The 23,012-nt window shown below is 46.3% G+C and overlaps 2 protein-coding genes across 6 annotated transcripts in view; one reads left to right on the top strand and one right to left on the bottom strand.

Annotated features, from left to right (window-relative positions):
- Nucleotides 1-1,258, bottom strand: part of CCDC92 (coiled-coil domain containing 92) — a 29,884-nt gene extending 28,626 nt beyond the window's left edge. The window contains exon 1 of the mRNA XM_029224228.1: nt 1,039-1,258. The gene's annotated coding sequence lies outside the window, so the exon portion shown is untranslated. The remainder of the gene's footprint in view (nt 1-1,038) is intronic.
- ZNF664 (zinc finger protein 664) overlaps nt 1,183-23,012 on the top strand; it is a 33,470-nt gene continuing 11,640 nt past the window's right edge. Inside the window, exons 1-3 of one of the 5 annotated variants that reach the window (XM_029224264.1) lie at nt 1,715-1,887; nt 2,473-2,610; nt 16,683-16,776. The gene's annotated coding sequence lies outside the window, so the exon portion shown is untranslated. Of the gene's footprint in view, nt 1,334-1,714; nt 1,888-2,472; nt 2,611-16,682; nt 16,777-23,012 lie in introns of those variants that run through there. The other 4 variants (XM_029224249.1, XM_029224244.1, XM_029224257.1 and 1 more) reach the window with 4 other exon arrangements.

Here is a 23,012-nt window from a genome sequence, read left to right on the forward strand (position 1 = left end):
AAATAAACGTCAAACTTAAAAGTATTAAAACGTCAATTCTAGCTTTAACACTCTTACAGGTAGGTTTCTGGAAATGTGTAATATATTACCGTATGACAGCTTGTATTTTGTTATAAGACCGATTACTGCAACCTAAATTACAGAGCACGATCATACTTCCTCTCAGACCACTTCATTTGCATAATTGGAATAGATCATACGGCTCAATATCAAAGCTTAAAATTAATACAGGTCAGCATGAAAACGTACGTCAGATAAACTAGACTAACTCGCTGTAGCAGACGGCAGCTCTGTCGCCGAGCCTGGAGCTCTGCTGCATATTTGCATTATGCTCAGTTTCATGAATCACAAGCAAATCGTTATCTAGGGTAAACTAAAGCCCATATCAAAGCTTTAGAAAGAGGCTGTAAAGATAGAGTACTTACGTAAAGGGTTATCAGGACAGGAGACAATGCAACTTATCTGGGAGGGTCTCTAACGTCCACGAGGTGGTAAAACGCATTTAAATAGGGGATGTGGATTCAGACGGCCTCCTCCCCACAGCATCCCAAACAAAGCAGGGCCAGGCCCTCGGGCGCTCCTGGTGCACCTGCAATGCGGATCCCTCACCCTACAATCCCACCCCGGGGCTGGCAGAAGCGGCCCCTGGGCTGTCCTCTCCTCCCCCTTCGGATTGGCTTGGGTGCGCGGTGGGGACGGACTGCAGCCTCGACTGAAGCCCTGGCAAGGGCATCCCCCTCCCCATAACGGGCTGGAAGACCCTGCAGGCAGCCGGCGCGGGAGTCGCTGCGCCTCACTTTTGCCCTCCTTTCCACCTCTTGGTTTTTCCCCCCGAGATGTCTCCGCAAGGGGACACCCTTCCCCAGCCCGTGGGTCGGGAGCACCCCTCCCCCTGCAGTGAGGGCTTTAAAAATTACCTAAATGAGTTTCTGCCGCGACAGATGCCTCCGCCCCCCCCACCGGCGCCCGCAGAGCCTCACTGCAGGTACCGCCAGGTGAGCGGGGCTGGACTCGGTCACACCTCGGGCCCCGCCTCACCTGCGGGCGCGGCCGTCGCGGTCCTTCAGGCGGCTCCCCCCCTCGGCGCGGTCCTCCGGGCGGGCGGCAGCGGGGGCCGGCGGTCCATGGGCGGGGCGGCGGGCGGGGCTGGCTCCCGGCTCCGGCCCTGCCCCGGCCCGGCCGCCGAGGGAGGTCAGTGGGCACCGCCCGCCGAGCGCATCTCGCCGGCTCCCACCCGAGCGCTCGCCGCGGTGCACGCTGGGAGCGGGGGCCGGGGCGGCGAGGCCTGTCCGCGCTGACCGGGAGGGCGGCAGAGGCGCCGGCGCGGCGGCGGGTCTGTGTCTGCGGGGAGGGGCGGGGGAGGCCGATCGATACTCACTTCCCGGGGAGGGGGCGACGCCCCCCTCCCGCAGCTGTTAGGGGCTGGGGAACGGACCGAGGGGAAGGGAGGGTCTGGCCGGTGGGACGCAGGCGCAAAGCTCAGGTGCGGCCGCACTGCGGTTGCCCGGGGTAACGCGGGCCCGGGTGGGGCGCGGGGGAGGAGGAGCGAGGCGGGCGAGCGGGAGCGCGCGCGCGCTGGGCGGTGGGGGTTGGGGGGTACCCGGGACCAGCCTGGGATTGGGGGGAGGGCACGCGCGGGCGGCCAACGGGGGCGGGGGCAGGGGAGGGGGGAAGGGGAGAGGGCCGGGCGGCGCGCATGCGTGTGGCCCCCGCTCCCCTGGGGCTCGCTGGCCTCGTGCGTGCGCACGCGCGCTGTCCCCCGGAGGCGTCTGGGTGTGCGGAGCGCGCGCGCGCGGCTTGGAGGCGCACCTGTGAGGTGTCCCTTGAGGAGAGGGAGGGTGGGTGCGCGGAGTCCGCGGCCTGGGGCGCTTCAACCCCTCACTTGGAGTGAGTTGTGGGGCGGCCGAGCTGCAGTCTCTTTATTTCTTCTCTGAGTCAAGGCGGGGGTGGGGGGCGGGGGCCGGGGAGTGGGCTCGGGGTCGGAAGAAGGATGAGTGGATTAAAGAAAAGAAAAACAACCCATCACTTAGGATGGGCCTCGAGCCGGGGCGGGTGCCCGGGCATCGGTGGGAAAGGTCAGAGCAGCTACCGCGCAGCTGGGCGGCCTGGCGGCCACCGGGCCGGCCCCGGGGAGGGCAGCCTGGCCTCTGGCCTCGGCGAGCCGGCGTGGGCCCGCAGTGCCGGGGAGCGGGGGTTACAGATGGCGGCAGGGTGCGCGGCGGCGGAGATGCAGCGGCAGGGGCGAGGCCGGGCGGAGGCCCCGCGGGAGCCGGACTCCCGAGCCGGGCTCCATTGTTGTTGGAGCTGAGGGAAGGGGGAGCAAAACAGCTTTAGAAACCCGTGAAGCCGCGCATTGGAGCCTTTCCAGGCGGGTCCGCGGAGAGGCGGTAATGGCCGCGCCGTGGGATCAGGGAGCCAGGCTGTGTCGCGGAGAAGCTTGGCTGCATGATGTGATGTTGTGGTTTTTTTTAGAGCGCCTCGCGTCCCAGCAGAGCCAGCCGAGCATCCTACTCAGGTGATGAGGAACCCTCCCGGCACCCAGCGCAGATCGCTGCTGCCGCTGGACGCCTCCATTGTTTGACCATAACAAGGGCCGGATTCTCAACCCAGGTAAACTGGATGGCAGCGCCGTCGAGCTCCCTCTCACCTCCCACATCCAAAGGAACCTCCTCTCCTCTTTCAGGACTTTACTCCAGTTTTCTCCCCGTGCCCTGCTTCTGATTAACTCAACATATCCACCTCCCAGACATTTCCCCATCTGGCTTAATCTTCCCGCATCTCTCTGCCAAGTCACCTCTCATTTCCCTCAAAACTCAGCTCCTTTGTGAAACCTTCCTTGCCGAACTCTAACAACTAAATCTCTCTAGGAGGAGCCTGTTCCGGACTTTTCTAGTTGATAGTTGATTGGTTGTCTTATTGCAACAAAGGAGACTAGATGTTTTTTTAAAATTCTGAGCTATTGGTTTTTTTTTTAAGGAACGTTTTGTGATAGTTTATTGTTTTAAAAGGATCGAACTGTTTTTGTTTCTATATTTTGTCCTTTCTTTGGGGGGGCCCTACTTCCTTGGTAGATGCACAGCTTTTTAGAACAGAAAAATGACCTTCTTGTTCAACCCACAGGTTAATTTAAATTTAAAAAATTAGTCTTAAATTGGCAAAGTAAAGCATTTTCTTTGTACAAATTAAAACATTACAGAGATGGGCTAAAGTCTTTGACTACAAATCTCTGTCCCCAGAGATAACAACTATTATGTTTGGTGTGTATCCTTCTAGATCTTTGAAAATGTTTTTACGATCTAAACAATGTGTGCACTTGTATTATCTTTGACTGTTTTAACAAGTACAAGTGTACTCCAGCTTTCAGTTGTAGCCTGTGATGCATTCACTCATTTTGCAGCACTGCTGCATCATGTTCCATAGTTGGAGTGCACCATAGTTTATTTAGCCATTTCCTGGATTGACGGCAATGGATGTTTTAACTTTATACTTAAACAGCTTCTTTGGTTGTCGTTCTCTAGTGAAATGAAATTTTAGTGAAGGGAGCACAAATCTACACTAATTACAGAGCCTCAGCTTTTATGATGGAAGTTCTCTTTGGTTCAGAAATTTACATGTAGGAGCCTCCACCCCTCCCCCCGTTGTGATTGTGACTCTACTACGTTCAAGTCCTGTGACCTTGGGGAGGACATTCTACAAATGATGTTAATACCTGCTCTGTCCCACCAAGTTCAGTCATATGATGTATGTGCAAGTCTTTGTAGAGTGTAAAGCGGTATATAATGTTGATTTTATTGGCCTTTGTGATCTGAAGGAATTTTTAATTTACAATATAATTTATATTTTCTTTTTGACCAGATATGTATATTACAGAATACTACAGATAGCCAACTTTGAATGCTGTTTAATTTCTGATTTTGCTATATTTTTACCAAGTACTGTTAATACATTAGACTTCTGAAAGAGTATTTTACAAAGCACATTTTTCATAGTGCTTTACATACCTTAAAAATAAGGCATAAAAATTAGTTGCCTGAGAATAAAGTATCAGCAACTTGAACACTACATAAAACTCTCATAATATGTAAACAGAACTTAACTTCCTAGTGATGTAAATTTGTGTATGTGTTTTTCTGAAGCAGCAGCAGATTCAGGTTAGTTTTTATGTCCTTTGAGTAAAATGGATTCTTACGGAGTTTGCAGGCAGTATCAGAGTTTTAACGGTAAATATTTATTGAATAATGTGATGGGTATCGTTTTAAGATGTAAGAGGTACCATTAGGGGCTTTGTAGGTGTTTTTCTTTCATTCATATATGCATGAATGTTTGTAGTGTGGCCAGCAGAATCAACTTGACCCTGTTCTCTTGTAATTGATCTGTGGGGGGGAGAGGAGATCAGAAATTAAACACAATCGCGCAGCTGCATGTAGAATCATAAACTGGTGTCTGCTATGAAAGTGAAGTAGCATTGCCTATGAGAGAGTATAAAAAGGGGACCAAATTTTAGATTGCAGAAAGAGGGCCCAGGAAAGACTTTTTTGCAAAAACAAGATTTGAGCTGAGATCTGAAGGGTGAGTAGGCGTCAGTGTAGAATGAGATGGGGGATAATTTTCCAGGCAGGGGAACAGCCTGTAGGCAGGCCCAGAAGGGGGGAAGCTTTGCCCATTCCGGGAGCTGAAAGAATGACGTGTGGATAGATTATGGTGGGTGAGGGGCAAGTGTGGCTAGGCAGGGGCCAGATCGTGTAGGGTCTTGTAGGGCAGGTTAAGGATGTTTTATTTCACCCTGAGTGAAATGGGAAACCGTTACAAGGGTTCGGTTTTAAATAGGGGAGTGACATAATCAGATTTGCATGTTTAAACAACCACTGCAGCAGCTGCGTGCAGAATGTAGGGGTGGAGAGTTGAAGTGGGGGAGACCAGGTAGGCCATTGCAGAGGCCTTTCTAGAAGAGAAGTGGTCTTTCCCGTCCAGTTCACGTTGACTTTAAACTACCAGCTAAACTAAGGTCAAGATAGGTATTTGATTTTAAAAATAAATAATTCTTTATTTCTAAAAAGTAGGCATAAAATGCACTTTTTTAATGCGAAAGGCACACATGTGTTAAACTAATTATTCATACTATGCTTAACAGAAAAGTATCAGAGTCAAATTAAAATTTGGGGTATTTAACGTGTTTTTGGTAAGTTTTGTCAAAGCAGGAATACGTGAAATAAGACTGAGGTGAGGCTCTAAAATTAAAAGAAGGGAAACATTTGTAGATGCTATTGGCTTAAAAAAATGAGAATAACAGAAAAAACAGACAAAAAAATCGAGAAAGTGACTGGGCGCACAATGTGTACATAAAAGTCATAGCTTTCTGAATACTAAAAATAACCTGGCAGAAACTAAATGGAAAAACAACCAAAACAGCAGGCTCTGATCACAATGCAACAAAAAATAAGAAACAGGTAAGCACAGCCTCATCGAGACAAGTGCGGTCTGCCTGGAGGAGACCAGAAAGCATCCTGAAAGATAAGACAGAATGTCTTAAACAGAAGGACAGGCCGTATTCCTGGATGTGATGTTTAAACGTTATAGAGATGCCCTTTTTTGGGTGAACTGGACAGAATAGTGAGTAATGAGGTGGGACAAACCCTATCTGATTGTCTAAACATATTGTAGAATCATGTTTGTTCTGTACAGGTCACTGGAACCTATTCAGCACCCCAGAGATAAACTGTATATGGGAATGTAATAAATGACAAACCATCGTGAATGCCCTTCAAATCAGGAAGAAGATACGGAAGTAAATATTAAACATCTGGAAAAAAGAGTTATGCACGCTGAGGTGGACAGAGGACAGGCTTTGCAGTCACACAGACTTGAACTGCATTATTTTAAGTGAGGAAAGTAATACCCACCGTGCAGCTTTTGTGAGAGAGAGATACAGGTCTTCGCACCTATGGGGCACTCAAATCTGTTGCTAGTTAAAATCAATGTATTAGATTATGTACACATTTAAAACTTCTTTAAGAAGAAAGAGAAAACAAAACCCTAGGATCAAAAACTAAACCACAAAGTAGGAAAATATTTATGACAAATATAAGTGAAGAGTTAATATCTTCAACATGCAAAGAACTCACACAAATCAATGAGGAAAATCATGAAAATCCACACGTGGTTGCAGGACGTGGATAGTTCATTGGATAGAAATATAATTTGTTCAACATTTGGAAAGGTGTGTAATCTCACTCATAATCAAATAATTGGTAATTACTCCTATAGAAAAGTAAAATTCTCTTCTCAGTAGCAACAAAACCAGAACACATTTAAGAGTAAAACACAAATGTACAAGAGCTTTATGAAAAAAGTAAAAACCTTTACCTGAAGAATTTAAAAGCTAACCTAAATAAATGGGCAGACATTACATGTTTCTGGAAGGGACGGCATCTTTGTAAAGATTGCAATACTCTACAAATTAAACTGTAACTTCAGTGTTATTCCAGTTGAAATCCCAGTGAGACTTATTTCTGGACACTTGATAAATTGCTTCTAAAATTTGTCCAGAGGACTAAATGTGCTAGAGTGGCCAAGAAATTTTTCAAGCGGAAAAATAGTGATGAACGATTTGCTATGCCAGATATCAAAACATACTGTAACGGTACAGTAATGTAAATGGTGAGCACAAGAATAGACAAGCTGGTACATGGACCAGTAGAATCCAGTAACAGACCCATATATATATATATATATATATATATATATATATATATATATATATAGGAATTTATTATATAATAAAGTTGGTATTTTGAAACAGTTGGGCAATGGTTTGATGCATTGTATAGGGAAAAATGACTATTTGGAAAGAAAGATTCTACTTCCCCATATTCAAAAATGACTTTCATTTGAATTAAAGAACTAACTCAAAGACAAAAACACCTTTAAAAGTACTAGAAGAAAATATAAGTATTATGTTGGAGGATGTATTATGTTGGGAAAAATGTTTTTGGGGTAGACCATTTAGGTAAGACCAAGGCCTCATATCATAAAAGAATGATAAGTTGGAACATCATCAAAGCTGAATTTCTGTGTGACAAAAAAACACAAGGTGACAGACTGGGGAAAAAGTTTTGGTAACATGTATAAACAAAGGATAATAGAATTGACACAATTAAGAAATGAATGGAGAATATGAATAGTTCTGAGAGAAATGAAAATATCAAAGCAATGACGGGAAATTCAACCTCACTTGTGATTAGGGGAATGGAAATTAAAACAGTGAGGTTTTTTTTGGGGAGGGTGCTCTCAGGCTAAAATTTAAAAGCTGCCCAAGGATGTAGAGAAAAAGGTACCTCATATATTCTTGGGAACATAAAATTGGTTCGACCTTTCCAGATGACAGTTTGCCCAAACCTGTCAAAATTTTAAAAACACGTATATGCTTTCATCTAGCAGATACACTTCAAGGAATTGATGATATTCTAATAAGAAGATACAAGTTAGTTTGAATGAAGTCTGTTGCAGCATCACTTAGAATGAGGAAAAACTGAAGATGAACACAAAAAATTTGGTGCCTGTACACTATGGAATGTTATGTAGCTTTTTAAAAGAGAGGTAGATTTGTATGTATTGACATAGCCTGGATAGATGTCTAGAATATATTTTTGAGCAGGTTTAATTCCATTTCTTTGTAAGATACAAAACAAAATAGTGTGTGTGGTTGTGTGTGTGTGTGTTCTGAATAAAAATAGAGACAGATCTAGAAAGATATGTGACTACTTCTGAGGGGAAGAGAATAGGGGAGACTGAATTTTTAGTTCTGGGACTGATTTTATATTTATTTCACAATGTTTTGGATTGTTAAAGTTTTTTTTTCCTTTTTACAACGAGATTTACTTTGTAATGAAGATTTTACAATTTCTCACTTAATAAAGGCCTAAATTTAGACTAAAAAATTTTAAGACCTAGGGCTTACGAGGATGTAGCAAAAATGTCACACTCTTATGTTACATTAGACATATGTATCAAGAGCCTTAAAAGTAATCATATTCCTTGATGTAGCAACCACCTAGGAGCCATCAAAGGAATATTTTCTTTCTTTCTTTCTTTATTTTGCGGTATATGGGCCTCTCACTGTTGTGACCTCTCCCATTGCGGAGCACAGGCTCCAGACGCACAGGCTCAGTGGCCATGGCCCACGGGCCCAGCCACTCCACGGCATGTGGGATCCTCCCGGACCGGGGCACAAACCTGCGTCCACTGCATCGGCAGGCAAACTCTCAACCACTGCGCCACCAGGGAAGCCCAGAGGAATATTTTTAAATACAGAGAGGCTTTACATACAAAAGATATGTATTGTGGAATTATTTTTAAGGGTGCATTTCCTATAACTTTAAGGGTTAAGTTATGGTACATCCACTGGATAATATATTACTGGAAGAAAATGTATTAAAGTGCTTATGACAATGTTGAAGGAAAATCAGGATGCAAAATTGCATACGTGATATGATTAAAACCCTTAGTTAAACAGAAGTCCCAACAACCCTCCACAAAAACCTATGATGGAAAAATGTCTAGAAGAAATTAAATGAAAATCTTAAAAGTTGTGGATTTTGGGTAGTAGGATGTTGGATGATTTAAAAATTTCTGCTTTTTTTACTTTTCAGGATTATGTTATTACATCTATAATTTGTTATTTATTTTGGAACGTTTACTTTAAAAAAGTACATCATATGTAGAACATGTGTTAGCTGCATGGTTAATAGATATGTGCCCTTTAAAAAAATAGATCTGTCTTATATATTAAAGTGCCCTCTAAAATGTTCTCTAAAAACTAATATCTAAACATTTTTTGAGTGATGCATTTGGAGTAAGTTTGAATGAATTTTGTCTCTTCCAACTTTAGGAGGAAAATTGCTTCTTAGCAATATGCAGAATAAAAATAGTTCTCGTTTCTTGTAACTGTAGAATAAATGCAGAAACTTAAAACATGGGCCGTGGAATTTCCTAGTTTGACTCTTGTTAACTCTTCGTGTTCCTAACAGACAGATCTAGTCACAGAGCAAGTTGCATTTAACTGAGTCAGGATGAGTAGCGCTTAGCCAGCTGGACCAAGGGCAGAAGCATTGAGAGCCTGATTATCATACAGGGCCTGCAAGTGACTCGGCAGAGTGGAGCTCAGGGTGCCTCGGGGTATGCAGTGTAGGTGAGGCTGAAGAGGTTATTCTAAAGGCATGTGCATTTGTTCCCTTGCCAGTGGTTAACTGTGGACCTGCAGTAGGTTCTGTGGACGTGGAGTGGCATGTGGCTTAGTGGAGGACAAAGCCGAGGAAGTGTGATAGTGGAGATAGCGTTGTGGACATGGAAGGGCTCTGGGGGCACATAAGAAGGTACCCTACATGACCCAGATTTGAGGGTAGGGGTGCCAGTCAGGGGAGGCTTTCTAGAGAAGGTGAGCCCCGAAGGTAAATGGCAGGAACAGCAAGTGTGAGGGCCCAGAGTTCAAAGGAGCGTTGGGGGGGCGGGGCGGGGAGTGGTTGGGGCCTCGGAGCAGACAGAACCTGGCGAGTCTGAAGAAGTCTGGTTTGGCTGGAGCTAGAATCGGAGTGGGCAGCTGTGAGAGATGAACCAGGAGAGGTAAATAGTAGCTAACGCTGATCAGAGTTTGAAAGCCTGGGACTTCCCTGGCGGTCCAGTGGTTTAAGACTCTGTGCTCCCAATGCAGGGGGCACGGTGTTCGATCCCTGATTGGGGAACTAAGATCCCGCATGCTGCATGGCCAAAAACAAAGAAACAAACAAAAAAATGTATGCCATATGAATAAATTTGGAAATTACACTGAGAATTAATGGAACCCATTGAAAAACTTTAAGCGGGGTAATAATCCATTTTGCATTTTAGGAAGATTACCTTACAGTGGATAATGGGTTAGAGGAAGGCAAGCCTGGAGGCTTCGCAGTGTTCCAGGGGAAGATGGTGGCCTGAATGACAGCTGAATGTCGGTGAGGTGGGTGGATAAATTCAGGAGGAATTGAGGAGATAGAGTGACAGAACTTCGTGAGTGGGAGGAGGGTTGATGGTAACCAGGTTTCTGACTTGCAATTGAGAGACTAGTGGACCCATTTACTATAGTTGAGAACAGAGTTGGCTTTGGTGAAGAGATGACAGATTGAGTTTTGGACATGCTGAGTGTATGGGGCTTGTAGGACATGTATCAGTGTTTCTGTGTGGTAAATTTTTCTTGGAATATGATTACACATCTATGTATTGTTTAAGATTGGGGTATCTGTCTAGCTTAGACTGGACTGTTGATGTCTTTTATATGGAGTTAAGACTTCATGACCCTGACTTTGGGTAATACTGTGGTTGCCTTTTGGGCTAGACTCTGACTCTTTGAGCAGGTGGTGGTCCTAAAGTCAGTCATCCTGTTGTCAGTACTGCTGAATAATTGGAGCGATTTCTACTGATGTTTCCAAACTGGTCGTTCCACACAGAGGTGGGCCAGGACATAGGCAGAGGGGTGCCCTAGGTCTGATCCATCCGCAGGTGCCTACCTGGCCATTAGAAGTTGTCCTAGTCTATTTGGGCTGCCATGACAAAATACCGTAGACTGGGTGGCTACAACAACAAGTATTTATTTTTCACAGTTGTGGAGGCTGGGAGGTCCAAGATCAAGGTGCCAGTAAATTGAGTGTCTGGTGAGGTCCTGCTTCCTGGTTCATAGATGCCATCTTCTCGCTGTGTCCTCACGTGGCAGAGGGGCGAGGGAGTTCTCTGGGGTCTCTTTTATAAGGACACTCATCACATCGTGAGGGCTCCACCCACATGACCTGATCACCTCCTAAAGGCCCCACCTCCTAACACCATCACACTGGAGTTAGGGGACACAAACATTCAGGCTGTAGCAGAAGTATGGATAGAGGTTGGAGAATCATTCACAGTGTCCTCACCGCACAGCTGGCATGGAAACCGTGGATGGGTGAGATTGTGTAGACCAGAATGAGGAGGAGCCCAGAGCAGAGCTGGGGCATATGACCCATCAAGGAAAAGGTAGGGGAGACCTTTAAATTCTCAAAAGAATTCATCAGAGAGGAGGAGGATGTCTTAGAGAACATTTGGTTAAAAGAAAATGCATTTGAAATGGCTTAAGTGAAGGGGGATTTCTGAGGAGGCTACCATGGCATCCAAGGCTGTTTCTTGGCCGAGACCCAGTGGTGGCTGGAACGTCAACAGGAATCAGTGCAGCTGCTCTCTCTGCCTTTGTCCCTCCTGAGTCACTGTCCCTGCCAGGTCACTTTATGGACCCAGACTTTCCACGTCCCAAGTCTAAACTCTCAGGGAAGAGCACCTGATTGGTTCAGCCCAGCTGATGGGGTTCACTGTTGCAGGGCCTACAGGGGCAGATGTGCCAGGCGGTGAGTGCCGAGGAGGGGCTCAGGAGAGGGCGGTTCCTGGCAGCTGGGGAGGAAGTTCCCAGAAGTGGCAGGGGCAGTAGTTTTAAATGTTCACAGATGTGATAAAGGGATAAGGAGTGAAACTAGATTGGGCAAATCAAAGTGTTTGGCCTAAGTTTAAAGAATTACCACAGCTAATCCAAATTGGGAGAACTACAAGATGGATAACCAGTGGCTATGGTAGATACTCATTTGGGCAGAAGTTGGAAGAAGGGAGATTTTCAAAAAAAATGAAGTTTAACTTTGGCGTTGTATCAGAAGAATTCACAGTTTGATTTTAAAAAGCAGTCATTTGTGTTGCTAATACGAAAGCATTTCTACAGCTTTATTCTAACTCTAGAATATGCATTGTCTCTTGTGTCACCTGATATAAGAAATTCAGTAAAGCTATTCTAGAGCTCATTTATTTTTCATAACCTGCAAGTTCATAAAATAATCATAGCTTATTTCCACATCTAATTTTGCAGCGCCTTCCACAGTATTGTGACAGATCTTGTGAGGAAGCCCTTATTAAAGCCAGAGCAAACGTCTGTCCCAAAGAGGTTAGGTAAATGATAAAACAATTCATAAAAATAATCTGAAACCCTTTCCTTCAGGGTAAACCCCATTATGTCCCTCTGGCTTTCAAAATTATTTTTAGATGTGCATGTCAAACGTGTAGGATTAAGCTTGATAGGATTTAAGAATATTTCAATGATTCAAAATACTTGGCATCGGCCAGCAAACATAAGTCAGGTTTTTAGTTAACCAATATGCAGTAACATTACTTTATATTATGCTAGGATTAGGACCTTGTGATAAGCAAGCCCCCAGACTCACAGTTACGATCAGGGAACCTGCAGAAAGCAGGTTGTACAAATCTTCATGCTGCTTAGCAACGAGTTAGAGGTAGTAATCCACTGTGAAATTCGTTTCAGGTTCTAATGCTGTCGTGTAAATGGCCATGAAGATTTCTGAGCAAGTGTTTGAGCGCCCTCTGGAGGCATTCTGCACGGTTAAAACAACTCCTACAAAAGGTTCTCTTTAACAGCTCGAGTTGAGAACGCGTGGACTGGATGGCTGGCCTGGTAGGGGTGTAAGTGGGGAGCAGCGAGGGCCGAGGTGGAGCCCACGGGAGCACCGGTGCTTAGGGGGAGCAGGAGTCTCCAGCAGGCTGAGCGTAAGACTGTGGTGGTGAGAGCGGAGTCACAGAGGGAGAGTCCTGCGAGATGAAGGCTGCGCCCGGAGGCGCTTCAGTGGCGTAGTGATGGGTGGAGGAGTAAGTGGGAAGTGGAGCGATAGAAGTCGGGAAGATAAGCCTGGGTGGGGAAATGGAGAGAGAGCATGGCAGCTAGAGAAGGCATAGGATTGAGTACGGGTTTTCCTTAAGACGGAAGAGGCTTTGCGTTGGTTTAAACGCTGAGAGGAGAACATAAGCAGAGATCAGATGAAATGCAAAGATGTGTAGGGTGGGGAGGGGGAGAGAGTCTCCCAGCCTGGGAGACTTGTTGGGGGAAGATGTTGCCTTTTATAGGGACTTCATATGGCGAATTAGTGATTTTCAGTTCATTGTGGGATGATAGGGAAATATTCCTGTTATGAGAGAATGTGGAATTGTCATCACGGAAATGGTTCTTATTCAAGCCAGGCAGGTGGTTGAGCTAAAAAAAAAATGGAGTCAGGATGTACCTTTAGCAGACACTGGTGTTTAGAAAGAAGGAATAAAAGAAATGGTCAGTGCCTTCAGCAAGGCCTGAGGAGAGGTGAGAAAGTGCAGGGAACTGGGGACGGAGGAGACGTGTGTAACCTAGAGTCAAAGAGTGAAACAGGAGCAAGGGTCTGGCCTTGCGCTCTGACGAGGAGGGCAATGGTTTTGTTTGGTTGGTTTTTCTGTTTTGTTTGGCTGCCCCACACAGCTTGCAGGGTCTTAGTTCCCTCACAAAGGACTGGACCCCAGGCCCTCGGCAATGAAAGCCCAGAGTGTCCTAACCACTGGACGGCCAGGGAACTCCCAGGGAACAGTTTTGCAGAAGAGGCGTTGTGGGGGTGGGGTATAGAAGGGAGAGTGGGTGTGTGGGGGGCAGGACCGGGAAGTGTAGAGGTCTGCAGGGAAGGCCAGCAGAGAAGGTGGGGAGAGGGCAGTGGTCGTAGCTGGAACAGACGGTGAGCTTCTCTGTGCTCACCCAGTGAGAGCCCTTATCAGCAGTGACTGTGGAAGGAGAATTATATTTGCCTTTCTGCTTTTACAGGTATAAGATTTAAATCTCGTATAACTTCTGAACTACCTCCTGTTTTTCTCAGATTAAGAATCTGGCCAAATGGGAGAGAATGTTTGGATCTCTTCCTGACATTCATGGGGACTCTTGCACAAGGAGAGAGTAAATGTGACCAATTTTTGATTTATTATTCTGACAGATGTCCTTCAAACATACAGGACCATTTGTAGCCTGAATAACATGTTTTCCCTTCTTTTTGGTAAAACTAACAGGATGGCTAGTAGAAGTTGTTTGGCTTCATTTTTGTAAAATATTACATTAAGAAAAAATAATAGACTCCTAATTCAGGACTACCAAAATTACAGTATGTTTAAATTTGGGAGGTGAGGGTTGATTTCTAACTTCAGACTGCTCAGTTTTGAGTAGTAAGGCATAATATTTAAGTGTAAACTTCTGCAGAGGGCAGGGTGGGCAGGTTGCAGCTTACACCCAAGCATGTCTCCTTCCGCGGGACTGGTTTGCAGTCCTTAGAAGGCCTCAGCATTCTTATCTTCGGTGGCCTTTACCATGTCACATATCAAACGTATTAAAAAAATGTACCCACATCCCACATGAAATTAGCTTATACAAAACTTAATGAGTTAAGCTTCATTAGACTAGTTGTAGACATTAAACATTTATTAACTTTGATTTTATGATTTTATTTTCATATTTTACATCCAGTAAATATTTTTTTCAGGTCTCAAACATTTTCGTAGGCCATTGAGATGCTCATAAGCCCTAGGGCCTGTGCCGAAGGAGCCTAGGGAATGAGACCCCCCCCCCCCGTTCTGTTGCGACATCTAGGCACGTCTGGCTGGGGTGGACTCGCCAGAAGTCTGTTTGTTGGAGGCACCGAGCTGCCTCCTGGGAAAACTCCATCCTCAGGGGAGCTGAAGTAACTGTTTTAGTGAGCGATTTTCTGTTGCAAGGAGCAGAGATCCATTCCATTTTAGGAAACGGGATATGGCGTAAGGATGCACCTGGGCCAGAAAACTGTCGTTAACTAAGGCAGCTCGGAGACAAGCAGTCTTTCCTATCGACAGTGGGGTCTCAAGGCAGCTGTCTTTCCTTTGTGTCTTTTTCCTCTTGTTGCCATCTGGTTTTTTCTTTTTTCCTATCCCATCTATCTTTTCTCTACCTTACTTAGAGATTCTACTTCCTCATGACTCTGGTTTGCTGTGATTGCTCATGACCGCTCCAGTTCCTTTGTACATAGTAACCTTTCAGCTTCATGTCTCCTGGCTAATCACCTCATTTTCAATATTGTTTAGATTCCTGAGAGAGAGAGATTGGGAATACAGCTTTGTTGCAGCTTTTACTGTTATTCCAGGCCACAGCAGAGGTCACTGTTAAGCTCATGGGTCAGGTGTCTGCACGTAGTCTAAGACCCTGTGGTGAGGTGAGATGGAGCGGTTATATGGTCTGCAGCAGCTGGGCCTATCCTTAAAGCTGAGGCCGTTCCCATTTGTAGGATTTGCAGGCACCATGATTGGCATGTGTAATTCAGCAAGGAAGAAAAAACCTGGCCCCCTCTCAACCATTTGAAATTCCTGCCCTTTAAAGTATATCCTATTAACAACCTTCATTCTGAGTCAACCCTTTTTTCCCATTTTAGAAACTAAAATCCCTAAATATATTGAAAGCATTTTCGTTTTTCCTTTTTCTCCCCATTTGATTCAGTCTCAGATGTTGCAGGGTCGCTCAGGGCAGTCTGTAGGACTCCGTTTCTCATGTTAGTGGTTTCTGCTGAAGTGATAGAGCTGCTTCAGATGGATGTTAGCAGAGTTGGCTAAACTCCAGCCTCGTATCATTTGCATGTTTCCTTCCCCCCGATTTCTGGGGAGCTATATAGACACATAGTAACTTAGCACCGTCCCTAGATTCCCTAATATAGACACATAGTAACTTAGCACCGTCCCTAGATTCCCCAGATTCAGGAGAACGTTGCATCCGAACGTTAACGTGGCAGCAGTTTGATCCCTAACTCCCTTAATGTGTCATCACTTCCCGGGGAAAAGAGATGTTCCCCGAACTTTAAAATAGATCTTGGAATCTATACCCAAACTACTCTTAGCAGTTTTAGAATATAGCAGAGAGGGGAGGAAGTAGATGGAATAAATAAAATAATGATAATGATAGCTAATCTTCGTTGAGCCCTTAACAGTTTCTAGGCACTGTTTTTTGTTCTTTTGTTTTTTTTGGTGGTACGCGGGCCTCTCACTGCTGTGGCCTCTCCCGTTGCGGAGCACAGGCTCTGGATGCGCAGGCTCAGCGGCCACGGCTCACGGGCCCAGCCGCTCCGTGGCATGTGGGATCTTCCCGGACCGGGGCACGAACCCGTGTCCCCTGCATCGGCAGGCGGACTCTCAACCACTGTGCCACCAGGGAAGACCATAGGCACTGTTTTAAATACTTGTCATGTGTTAATTTATTTAACCCTTAAACTACCTTATAATGTTACCTTTCAAGGTCAGTTGCCTTTTATTATCTCCATTAACCCCACTCTTAACCTCTTAGGTGAAGGTTGCACAGCTAGCGTGTGGTAAAACCAGGGTATGAACTCGTTCACCCTGCCTCTAGTCTCTGCTCCTTCAGCAGCCTCTCACCTGGAAAATAAGTGAGAAAAACTGTATTGATTTTAGACTCTCTAGGATTCCAGCCAATCCGAGTCAGTTACTCAGTATCCAGTGTGAACCTAAAAATCCATTTGGATAAAGTTCCTATCAAGAGGCTACTTATGATACTAGAATTCCTATATCTTGAAGGGAAGTTGTGCAGGCTTGCCTGGAATTTCCTTTCTAGAGTTTCTCAGGCTTTCTCATCCTCTGTTTGGCCCTACAGGCCTTGAATTCCATATTTTTATATAAATCCTAAATATAAGTGGGTCTACCTATCTTCTGAGCTGGGACCCCACATTTATAATAGTCAGCTCTTCGAAAAACTTTGTGATCCTAAATTCTCCATAATACAAACCTTCTACTTTTCTCTCTGCATGTTTCTAACCCAGCAGGATCCCGAGGCTTTTGTTGCCCTTCAGCCACTGTGGGCCCTGCCTCTGCCTCTTCTTCTGGAATGTCTTGGGGGTTTTGACTTCTGTCACTGTGGTAAGTTTTCCCCTTGTCTGACCGTTTTCCTCGATGGAGAATCGCCCTCAACTATTTCTAAACCGAGACTGTCTCTGGCGTTTTTTCTAAGCATGTTCCCTTTCGGACTCAGTGAGGAAGAAAGTCTCCCTGTCTCATGATTTTTCTAAGAAAGCTCTTGCCTCTCTCTGGCTTTGAGGTCTCTAGGCCTTAGACAACTTTCCTTAACTCTGAAGACAGCAGAAGCACCTTTGTCCCATCTGGAGTTCCTCTTTGTACCTCTGGAGTTTGATTTTCTTGATTTCATGTAAGCCATTGGTTACTAAAGCTTTGCTTTCTCTGTTCCATTTTCCTTTGCTGTCCTGAAGGCCTTCGGGACCAGAAACCTGCTTTTTAGACTGATGCCCTCCTGGTTTTCTTTCCCATTGGTCCTGTCTTCACTGAGATATCACAGCTTGTTTTTAAGCTGAGTTTGTTACTCCATAAGTTTCTGGTGTTTTCTTCCAAAGTCTGAACAGCAGCTTTCTCCTTAAATTTGAGTTCCTGAAAGTCTTCTTACTGGGGACTCTGTTACATCAGTCTCTGTGCAGACATGGTTCTGAGAGCAGCGTGTGTCCAGCACAAGCATTTTTTTCCTTCATTTTCTTTTGAGCCTTTGGATTTGTGATCATTTTTTAATAACTTTTTTTTTCCTTCAGCTTGACTCAAGAAGACAACATATATTTTACATAGGACAGGTATTTGTTCCTCTTTATTTGGTCATTGCTGAAATCCAAAATACTCCAGTTGAACACGCAGTCTGGATCGCTGTGGTTTACGTTCATGATAAAACTTTACATTCTTGCTATGCATGGCTGGGCAGCAAGAGGAAGGAGAACCCTGTCTCAGTGGTTGTTGGCCTGGGGCATGTGGCTTCTCATCTTTTCCCCTCACTGCCAGAGGTTGAGTTCTCAGCTCTGGGCCTCTCCCTGCCCTGACTTCATGTCCCTCCTGCACGAGGAGAACTGACTCAGTGAGATAAAGGACGTTTCAGTGGCCTTTGCCCTAGTGGGTGTAGATACCGTGCACAGTGAGAAGGTTAAGCCTGTGGGGAGGTGTGGTGTCTTTCTCTTTCCTGACTCTACTTGGCAGGGTGGGAACGCTGGGGCTGCTCCTGACCAGCCCAGGGGAAGAGAGGCTGCTCTCCTCTCTTCCTCCGGGTGCTGGCTGGGTTGACTTCCAGGCCACGGCCCTGTCTGGAAGCCTGGGCGAGTCTACCTGGGCATGGTGGCAAATGATCTTTCTCTCTCCTCTGTCCCTTTCTGGCTCCATTCTCTCTGGTGTTGACTTGGGTCCCCTCAGCCAGCCTCCTTTTTATGAGTAGTAAGACTTGAGATACAGGCCTAGTAGTTTATGAATTCCTGTTCTGCCCATAATTACTTTGGTCTCAAGCTCAAGGTTACCACTAACAGAGGGAAAAGGAGTTCTCCATGTGATCTAGCCCCGCTGTGGAATGCTGCATCAGGAATGGGATTCACAGGCCTAGCTAATGATGAAGTATTCATGTGTTTTGTATTTCTGGTTCAGTCCTATGCACATTTCTGCCTAGAGTTCCTGGAGGTGAGGAGTGTTCGCTGGGACCACTGGCCAAATTTGTTAGTAGTCTTTAATAGCGTACGTTTCCAAAATGGCACTGATCACCCTCAGGTGCTAGTCCTACCAGGTCAAAAGCCTGAACGCTGACGTTCTGCACTGGGTTTTGTAACCATTCCCTGGCTCTTTTTGAGAGTGGGGTGGCGATGCATTTCTCTCCACGCTAATCCTGAATTCTGATGGCCATGGCCTGTGCGGCTGTAGGATTATGCTTGTCTCTGTGTGGCTGTAGGAAGTTAGCTGCTCTTGCAGTTCGTGCTTCCTGAGTGAGCCTGCTGCACAGATCTGTCATGCCCATACATACTTACCTTGGTTTGCCAAACAGAACAAGTTACAAGTTGTGACCCAGGTATAAAAATAGCCAGAATCTGAGAGATTTAAAGTAGTCAAATTCATAGAAACAAAGCAGAATGGAAGGGGGAGTTGTTCAGTGGGTACAGAGTTTCAGTTTTGCAAAAAGATGAAAAAGTTCTGGCGAGGTTTCACAATAATGTGTACATCACATACTTAACACTGCTGAGCTCTACGCTGGAAAATGGCTAAGGTGGTACATTTTACTATGCAGTTTTAACCACAATCTTAGAAATGCATAAAAAAGACAGAATCCCAAATCTCTAATTTTCTGACCTGCCAACTACCGTTATACTCCCAATCCCAGCGTCACTGGGGACAGTCCTGTTAAAAATCCACTTTTCATTTCTGTCGCGGTCACCTGGGCCCAGTCTGTGTGTATCCTTCCTTTAGCTGGCCAGGCCCTGTGTGACCTTCAGGTATTTCCTTTGCTTCTCCCTGAGGGTGGCTTGAGCTTTCTAGTCTCTGGGCCTTTTTCTTCTAGGCCTGAACATGGATTTTGTCCCTGTAGGTCTTACTCCTCCAGCAGTACGAGGAGGAATCAAGTCTGACAAACGAGAGTCATTCTCACTGCGCATTAGAGCTCCTCTGACCTCAGCCTGCTGTGCTTGCTGTCCTGGCCCTGCCCCGGCCCCGCTGCTGCGGGCCTTGGAGCAGGGGAATCCCCTGGCCCAGTTGTGAAAGGCTGGTCCCCTGAGGAAGACAAAGCCAATGGAATCAGCCAAAGGGAAGGGACAGGAAAAGGCAGGTTATGCAGGCGAGGGCACAGTCTTACAGGCTGTAGTGCTTAGGTGCATTGACTCTCTAAGCATCCTTGTTGTGTCCCGAAAAGCTTTTGTTCTCAGTCCCCCCTCCCATACCCCCCACTGCTTCCCGGTCTTTGCTGCTCCTTCCTGGGGACAGAATGAGGCAGAGGCCCTTAAGCCCTGTGAGAGCGAGAGTGAGCATCTGTATGACTAACAGTGGGTCTGACCATCCATTTCCTGGATGAGTGAGTTGAGGCTGAGAATGAGTGATCTGTGGCCACACAGCTGTTCAGTGTCAGATCAAGAATTTGAACTTAGAACTTCTTACTGCAAGCCCAGTGTTCCACCCACCAAATTATTATGATTCCTAATGTATATAGATGTTACACATTTACTAGATAAGGTAAACTTGGGCCTTATATGTGGTACTCACATAGGGGCCATCAGTGAAGCAAATCACATCGTGTCCCATTCCTTGGGCGTTCCTGTGTACAGTGTCGAAGAGCAGGAAACAGGTGGTGTGGTGGTGGAGTCCAGAGTGTGAGGAAATGTCACTGCAGTCAGAAGGATTTTAAGACAAGCCTATGAATAGAGAGTCAAGAAGGAAAAACTGCTGGGTAGAAGCGGGAGGTGCAGGAGACAGGCACGAAGGTGTGAAAGCAGCGTTTGACTTGGAGCAGAGGAGGAACCGTAATTACTGGGAGACACACCGTGGGGTCTGGGGAGGCCTCTGCCTGTGAGATGAGGCAAATGAAGGAGTGTGTCATGCACTAGTCAAAATAAGGGAAATAAGGAAACTCACATTTATTTGGCTTCAGCCAAGCTGTGGGCACTCTGATAAGTACTTTCACACTTATTATCTTCTTTAATTATCACAGCAAAGGGTTGTAGACACGATTATCCATATTTTTACTGATCAGTCTTAGATCAGCCGGGGTCACACAGCAAGCGGCAGAGCCAGGCCCACGCCCTGCTGTGTCATTCCAGAGCGTCATTTTTGTGGGAGGACTGGGCTGGAGGGAAGCTGAGGAGTATATACCTATGTCATCCTTTATCACCGTAATCACACAGGCAGTTGTCCTTCTCAGACTTCCTTCTCAGACTCAGAAGAAAACTTGGCCTCACTCCCTCCATACTTTTTGTTGCCCTTCTCCAGAGCCAATTTCATAGCCTCTGAGATAATTTCTAGTTAAAGAAAAATACGGCACGGTTTCTTTTGTCTTTTATCTTTTTTCCATTAGGAGTCATTAAACCAAGTCACACGAAGAGCTGTTGTCCCAAGGACAGGAGGAAAGCAGCTCTCTTCCCTACGGATCATTAAAACCCAGAGCCCAGATCCTTAGCCACTGAGAACTTTATTAGGCGCGAGGTCAGGGAACCTAGGACTTCTAGCGTGTAAGGCCTCAGGATGTGTGGGCAGGAATAGGGGGCGGGGAGAGAGGAGCCCACACACGTGGGGCCCCAAGTAGGAAACGTGGTAGGGATAAGGTGGCCCCCTGGGAGATCCTGGGTGAGCGGCTGAGGAAGCCAGTGGCAGGGGCTCTCTTTTAGTGCTCAGGGGTCACACTGGATTGGAGTCTTTTCTCACCCACTGGTGGCAGGGAAGCAGAGAGGAAGGCATCAGAAGTGATGTAAAACCCACTGTTGTCATTAAAGGTGAGCTGGAGACTCCTGCTCAGACTCAGAAACTCCTTTGACCTAAAAGTTGGCCTCAGTGCCCTCGGGCAAACTGTCCCTATAAATTACCAAGGCAGCTTATCGTGGTGGATTCAGGAAGCGCTGCTTGAGCGCCAGGTCGGGGAGTGTTGGAACAGGGCTTAGGGCAGGTTACTGAGTAGACGCCGCGTGAATGGCAGCCAGTGGCCGGTGACTGACGGACCGTTTCAGGAGCCTGCTTTGAGGCCGCTGTGGTTTTCCGAAGCGTGTGGTACGCCAGTGAGTAGGTGCAGCACGTGAGCACCTGAACTGGCCCTTAGGTGGATAGAAGCCTGGACCGTGTCGTGAGGCTGGGCATTTGGCCCCGGGAGATTGAGGCCCCGGAGAGAGCTGCGTGCTTGAGCTGCTGTAAGCGAGGCTCCCCTCTCAGCTTGGACTGCCTCCAGCTTCCCGTTCCTGAGGTCAGCCTGGGAGATGAGGAAGCCTGCGTTCTCACCTCTGTGAGTGAGAAGCACACCTCAGGAACGCGGCCCGCAGTTGGGCCTTGCTGGGGGTTGTCACTGAGGGCAGATGAGGTGTGGGGAGCGGACTAGCTGGAGGCCTTTGGGGCTGCCGTAGAGTGTTGAGGGAAGCCAGCCACCAAGGTGAGAGGGCTAGGACCTTACAAGGTGGTCTTCCCTGTGACCCGTTACCGTAGAGGTGGCCCGGGGCCCGTGCAGAGGGACTGTAATGAGGAGAAGCGGCCCTGGTAGCTTGAGAAGTGACGTACTGGGAAAAGTGTGGGAAATAGGAAGGGCCTTTTGGGCAGCCAGCCTGGGTGTCTTCCAGGCCGCTAATATCTTCTATTCAAGGACCGATGGTGATGTAGGAGCAAAATAGAGTGGGCTTGACATTCACAGTCCTAATCGATGCGTTACAAGTGACTGCTCTAATTAAGTTATTCTGAGACAGGTAGCCGAGCAGAGATGGGGTGGACTGGGCCTATGGAGCTTGAGTATCTAGGTCAGCTACACCCTGTTATGTGTAGTTTAGACTGGAATTTTCTGAACGTGTAGTGAGATGAACAAGGAGGTAGATGCTGCCTCTGTCGTGTGCCCAGGTCCCTGCAGCACACGGGGGATGGCCTTGAACTTCTTAGCCCTGTTTCTCTGCAGCATGCAGGCACCAGGGACCTGAACAGCCTTTCCATTTATTTTTTGTTGCCGAGGCCTGTAGAAAAGGGCCAAGCAGAGGTTCCTTAGCATACCACTGCCCAATTACTATCTGAGTGAGTTGATTTGTGGGACTTCCTGATGGTTTGTGAGGAGGACGAGTTCCTAGCCATGCTGGGGACACGTTCCATGTTCTCTGTCCACGAACAGGGACATCCATTATGTCCAGGGGGAACCGTATAGGATAATAAGAATCACAGGGCCTTGGAACCGAAATCAAGGTCTTAGAGGAACTCATTAGTGGCTTCTGCCTAATGGGATAATTTCTGAATCCTTTATAAAACATCTCTCTGGGTAAAGAGTTATTTCTTGTAGTGTTCATCTTCTAGTCTTCTCATGCACAAAACTTGACTTTGGGGTTATTGTAGAGGAATTTGGAGGGTATTTTTCTTACAACCAGAATAATGATGGCTGATGATGGAAATTACTAGCTGTTAGTAAGTGTTCATCTTACAGTTTGTTCACATACTTTCAGCTTTAAAAAAAAAAAGTCGGTTTGAGATGGAATCTCAACCCCTTTTTGGTCTTTGGATCCTTTTACGCTTTAAGAAGTGTCATTTAAGGACCTCAGAGAGCTTTCTGTCTGTGTGGGTTATGGGCATCGATGCTTATAATAGAAATGAAGACTAGAACTTCACAAAAAAATTAATTAAAAAATAAT

The sequence above is a fragment of the Monodon monoceros genome, unplaced genomic scaffold (genome assembly GCF_005190385.1).
Source record: "Monodon monoceros isolate NGI ecotype Baffin Bay Population unplaced genomic scaffold, NGI_Narwhal_1 Super_Scaffold_1, whole genome shotgun sequence".
NCBI lineage: Eukaryota > Metazoa > Chordata > Mammalia > Artiodactyla > Monodontidae > Monodon > Monodon monoceros.